General features: G+C 33.1%; 1 protein-coding gene across 1 annotated transcript in view; it reads left to right on the forward strand.

Annotated features, from left to right (window-relative positions):
* Positions 1-6,585, forward strand: part of LOC102479205 (sodium/hydrogen exchanger 2-like) — a 184,863-nt gene that overhangs the window by 176,331 nt on the left and 1,947 nt on the right. The window lies entirely within an intron of this gene.

Consider the following 6,585-nt stretch of genomic DNA (forward strand, 5'->3'; position numbering starts at 1 on the left):
ACTATACATCATTTAGATTGTAAAGAGACTTTACCCAGCATGATACACATCTCAGTCCACTTGAGAATACTATACATATCTTCATCAACATATAATAAACTATATCTGTATCTCACAAATATCTTACCTCTCCATTTTCCCCCCAAATTTCCTTTCTTACACTCTTCCCCTCCCATACTCTTCTTCCACTTTGTCTCTAGTGTCCATAACAATGTTTAAGGGTTTTATGTCATAGTTAGTTTCTAAATAAGGAAGCATAGGTCTAATTATTTTTTCTCTTTTCATTAGGCTCTTTTTTAAAAAGAAAATAATTATATAATTTAATTTATGATTATAGGTTCCTTTTTTATTTTGCTATAGGGCTCATGCATTCACGAAAGAGAGAGAGAGAGAGTAAGAGAGAGAAAATCAGAAAGCAAGCTGCCATGTCCAGGACTTGAATCACAGTTGGTCTTGTGGGAGTCCGGTGCCTTAACCACCATACCACCATACCACCTGCTGGTCCCTTGTTTAGGCTCTTAAAATCCTCTTGCAATTCTGTATGAAATTGAGATTCAGCTCTTTCACTTCTGGAAAATAAAGAAAGTGTTGAATTTTGACAAGGATTTCTTTCCACCTTTAAACGACTAGATAGCATTATCATCTAAATGATATTAAGTCTTCCAGTTAATAAATATACTACATTTTCCATTTATTTAAGTATTTTTGAATTCAGCAATGTGTAGATTTAAGTGTACAAGTCTTTCACTTCCCTGGTTACATTTAGTCCTGTGCATTTAATTCTTTTGGATTCTATTGAAAATGGAAGCATTTTCTTAATTTTCTTTTCAGAGAGTTTATTGACACTTTGTAGAAAAATAACTGACTTTTGTGTACTGACCTTGTAGTTTGTAATTTGCTGAATATTTTTTTGTCTAGACTCAGTTTAAATTCTACTTATAGTTTTATTCTTTACTTTTACATTTTCTTTTTTTCTTTTTTTCTTTTGTGCTTGTGTGTGTCCTTTGGGATTTTGTACATATGATTATATCATCTGTGACTAGAGATTGTTTTCTTTCTTTTTTTTTTAATTTGAATGCCTTTTACTTGCCTAATTGCTCTAGCTAGAACTTTCCATACAATTTTGAATAGCGGTGGTAAAAATAGGCATCCTTGTCTTTTTTTTTTTTTTTTTTTTAAGTGGAAAGCTTTTAGTTTTTACCATTGGATATGTTAGCTGGAGGTTTTTCTTAAATATCCTTTATCAGGTTGAAAAATTTCTCTTTTGTGCCTAGTTTTCTGATTTTTTTTTATCATGAAAGACTGTTAAATTTTGTCAAAAGTGTTTTCTGCATCAATTGACATTTTTTTTCCATTCTATTATGTGACAGATCACAGTGAATGATTTTCTTATGTTGAACCAAGAGTGTATTTCTCAGATAACTCTCTGCTCCCTCTGGAAACAGAGACTAAAAATCTCACACTGAGAACATAGATTGCCATCCTTAATAATATTGCAAAGATGTGGAGGATGGGTGGGACAAGGGCATATAAAAATGCACCAGAGCTTTTCTAACATTTTTATATTGACTTTTCATTGACTCAAAATTTGCTTGGTTGCTGTAAGCCTTCAACTATTTTCCAGAATTCAGGCAAAGTTGATTGAGACAATTTTTGCTTAATATTTTTTGTGTTTCTGTGGAGGGAGCATACACTTTGAGCTTACTGTGCTTTCATTTTAGCTGGAATTTTCACTCAGTCTACTGGAATTTTGATTGTCACTACATTTAATCTATAGATAAGTTTGGGAATACTTGATATTTCAACAATACTGAGTCTTGAATAATGAATGTGGTATATCTCTGTTTATTTATATCTTTAATTTATTTCAGCATTTTTTTCAGTGTATAAGTCTTTCATATATTTTGTCAGAGTCAAACTTAAGTATTTAAAATTTTTGATACAGCTATATATGGTATTATTTTAAAATTTCATTTGCCTATTCTATTTTTCTATTAATTGGAATTAGAATTGATTTTGAATTATTGATTTTTATTTTACAGTATTGCTAAAGTCACTTATTAGTTTATAGAATTATTTTTACTATATCATATTTTCTACATATATAATGATGTCCTCAACAAGTAGCAAATAAAGACTGTTTTGGAAAGATTTTTCTAGAGGGCATGTGTGCTTACCAGAGAGACAGAGAGACAGAAAGTGAGAAATCACCCCTTGGGGGGAATGTCCAGGCTACAGTCCCTTTGCCTGCAATCTTCTCCCAGGATTTTGGGCATGCACACACATGTGCCCAGCAGGAGTTTCAGGCCACCAGGTCCAGGCTGAGTCTTGAATAATGAATGTGGTATATCTCTGTTTATTTATATCTTTAATTTATTTCAGCATTTTTTTCAGTGTATAAGTCTTTCATATATTTTGTCAGAGTCAAACTTAAGTATTTAAAATTTTTGATACAGCTATATATGGTATTATTTTAAAATTTCATTTGCCTATTCTATTTTTCTATTAATTGAAAATAGAATTGATATTGAATTATTGATTTTTATTTTACAGTATTGCTAAAGTCACTTATTAGTTTATAGAATTATTTTTACTATATCATATTTTCTACATATATAATGATGTCCTCAACAAGTAGCAAATAAAGACTGTTTTGGAAAGATTTTTCTAGAGGGCATGTGTGCTTACCAGAGAGACAGAGAGACAGAAAGTGAGAAATCACCCCTTGGGGGGAATGTCCAGGCTACAGTCCCTTTGCCTGCAATCTTCTCCCAGGATTTTGGGCATGCACACACATGTGCCCAGCAGGAGTTTCAGGCCACCAGGTCCAGGACTCTAACCATAGTCAGCCATGTGGGAGCTCAGTGCCTTAACCATTATGCCACCTGCTGGCCACAAGATAATTTTACTTCTTTGGATTATATTCTGCACTTTTTGTATTCCTTTTTGCCTTATTGCACTAACTAGACCCTCCAGTGAATACTGTATAACAGTGGTAAGAACTTACATTCTTGTGTTTTTTCTTATCTCTGGAGGAAAGCATTTAATTTTTTCACCATTATGGTTTTTTTTTTTTCTGTTTTCTTTTTTTTTTTTTTTTGAGAGAGAATTTTGCTATAGGACATGTGCACTCACTGGAGGGACAGAGAGAGACCAAGAGACAGAGAGACAGAAAGATAAAAATTGCCCTCTGGGGGGATGGCCACAGTGCAATCTCTTCTCCTCCATTCCTCTCTTGGGATCCTGGGTATGCAATCACATGTGCCCAGAGTGAGTTTTAAGTCACCAGGTCCAGGACTCAGACCTCGGTTGACTATGTGGGAGGCCAGCGACGTAACCATTACACCATCTGCTGGTCACAATTTAAGGTATTTTTTAAAAGGTCATGGAAAATATGCATTTTGTAAATATTATTCATAGATTTAAAATTTTTTTGCACAAAAATAAATTAATTTTAATTTTATTTTTTCATAAACTGTTTGAAGTTTCCTTGTAGTATAGCACTAGTCAGGTTATATATATCTTCTTCAAGTAAACATTTACAGAGAAATTGACTTTATAAGTTGTTATTTTTTTGGTCATAGAGTTAGTCATATCATGCCTTTGCTATCATTTTAATATCATTTATGATACTGAGAATTTGGCTCTTCTGTCCTTTAGTGTTGATAAATCTGGCTAAAAGTATGCTAAGTTTACTGATTTCACAGAGCAAACTTTTGCTGACATTGATTATTTTCTGTTATTTTTCCATTTTCTGTTTCACTGATTTCCATTCTAATCTATTTTATTTCTTATACTTTTAAGTTATTTTTAAGAGAATTATTTTATTTAGCTTTATTACTTATTTATTTATTTTAATTTGACCAGAGAGAGACAGAGAATGAAAGAGAGAGAGATGGAAAGTGAGAAAGCAAGTCACCAGGTCCAGGACTCAAACCATTGTTGACCATATGGGAGTCCAGCACCCTTAACCACCATGCCATTTGCTGGCCCCTATACTTCATATTTTAATAGATCTTTTTTGTTATTTTTCTAATTTCCTAAGGCAGAAGTTGAGGTGATCTATTAATTGTGGATTTTTTCTGCTTGTTGGTATAGACCTTTAGTGCCAGAAATATCTTCTTAAATGCAGGTTTGGCAGCATTCTGGAATTTTTTTCCTTATATTGCTGGAAGATGCATGTGTTTATCAGAAAAAGACAGAGAGAGAGAGAGAGAGAGAGAGAAAGAGAGAGATAGTGAGAAAACATTTCTCATGGTATATCTTACTTCAAAATCCCTTCTCCTCCATTTCTCCCTCCTTTTGGGATTTTGGGCACACATGCATACATGCCAGGTATGTTTTTCAAGCCACTAGATCCAGGATTTGAATCTCATGGTCAGCCATGTGGGATCTAGCTACCTTAACTACCACCACATGGGCTGATTGGCATCCCAGAAATTTTGCTATATGGTTATGCTTTAATTTTCATTAAATTCAAAATAGTTTCTATTTTCCCTTTTTGGTTTGTGATTTATAATATGATGGATCTTGGTTAATATTTTATACACTCTGCTTTTTAAAAAAGTGTATTCTGATCTTGTTCAATGGAGTGATATACATGTTAGGTTGAGAAATACACTGCTCATGCTTCCCCATTTCATCAAAGAATTGAAGACAAGGAAATAAACTAAGCAGATTTATTGAGAGAAAAAGACTACAGAGATATATTTCATAAGGCGAGTGCCATAGAAGGCAAGCAGGCAATTGTTCTTCTCTGGATCTCTTTTTATCCTGTGTTTCAGACTCTTCCTTTCCTCAGAATATGTGCCCCAAGGTCTTCTCTAATTTACTACTTTTTATCTTCTTTTTCCCCCTTTGTATTTTGATAATCTAGAGACTGTTACCAAGTAAGTCATTCTATGGGCCTTTCTTAACCTTTTATGTGTCTGGTAAATTAACAACATACATATGTCAACCAGGGGAAACGGATAGTGCTACTCAAATCTCTTCTTTTAATACTTGCTGATTTTCTGTTTATTCATTCTATCATATATTGAGAGAGGATATTGCTATTTCCAGCTGTATTTTGGACATATCTATTATTCCTTAAAGTTCTTTCACTTTTTGCTTCATATATTTTGAAGCTTTATCTTTACATGCATAAACCTTATTAAAATATTCTTTTTTTTTGTTTTGAGAAGTTTTTGCTACAGGGTATGTGTGCTTAGCAGAAAGACAGAGAGAGACAGAGAGACAGAAAGTGAGAAATCACCCCCCAAGGGGTATGGTCATGCCACAATCTCTTCTCCTCCATTCTCTTCTTGGGATCTTGGACACGCACGCACATACGCCCAGTGTTAGTTTAAGCCACTGGGTCCAGGACTCAAACCATGGTCAACTACATGGGAGTTTAATGACATAGCCATTACACTAACTGCTGGTCCAAAAATACTCTTATATTCTTTTAATGAATGGCCTGTTGAACAATCTACAATGACCCAGTTTTTTCCCCTGGCATTCATTCCATGAGCTTCAGCATGGAGACTCTCTAGAGACAGTAACTTGAGGCAATTGCAGGGTTTACTTTATTTCCCATTTCCCTCTTACGTTGCTTGATTTAGGGTGTTTTGAAAACCATTGTTTCCTATTATTTGTCCATATTTTGGTTGTTTCAGAAGAGAGGTTAATGATCACTCTTACTCCACATTTTGGGAACTCAGTTTGGTTTCATTTTTCCCTTTCTAAATCTGCTTTTATTATATAAGATATTTACTTGGTTCTATGGTTGAAAATACATTAATGCCCCTTTATCCAAGGGAGATATATTCAAACTCCCCAGTAGATACCTGAAACCATAGATAGTTCTGAACTGTATGTACATGATGCTTTTTCACATGCATGTATATGTACTTATGATAAAATTTAATTTATAAATTAAGTACAGAAAGAGATTAACAGCAATAAATAATAATAAGATAGAACAATTACAACATATTTTGTAATAAAAGTTATGAAATTTGGTCTTTTTCTCTGTCAAAATATTGAACCATGGTTGAGTGCAGGTAATGGAAGCAATAGAAAGCAAAACTACAAATAAGGGAAAAGAAATGTCTAGTAAGAGATAATTCAGATAAACCTAACTTTTGTCCCTGTCTCTTACATTCTGTTCCTTCTTTTTATCTTAAGATAATGAATTTTTTATTAGCTTAACATTCATACTTTCATTCTTTTCTTTCTGAAAAGATAATCAAACGTCTAATTCAGCCATTAAAATTTGGGTGAATTTATATATAGTTTAAAAAGTACCACACAAAGCCACTAAATATATGGTGTATTTATAAAGCAAGTATTGGTTTATTTAAAATGTAGTTCTTTTTTTCTCTTACATGTTCACAAACTCTTTAAACATGACAATCTCTGGATGTTTTTGACTTAAGAAATATGCCTTATTTCTTAGAAGAAACTTACAAAGGACAAATAGAGATCTATAATTTTTTTAATAATTATTTTATTTAACTTCTATTTACTTATTTATTTTAATTTGACCAGAGAGGGACAGTGTGTGTGTGTGTGTGTGTGTGTGTGTGTGTGAGAGAGAGAGAG

The sequence above is a fragment of the Tupaia chinensis genome, unplaced genomic scaffold (assembly GCF_000334495.1).
Source record: "Tupaia chinensis unplaced genomic scaffold, TupChi_1.0 Scaffold149780_1, whole genome shotgun sequence".
In the NCBI taxonomy this organism is placed as follows: Eukaryota; Metazoa; Chordata; class Mammalia; order Scandentia; family Tupaiidae; genus Tupaia; species Tupaia belangeri.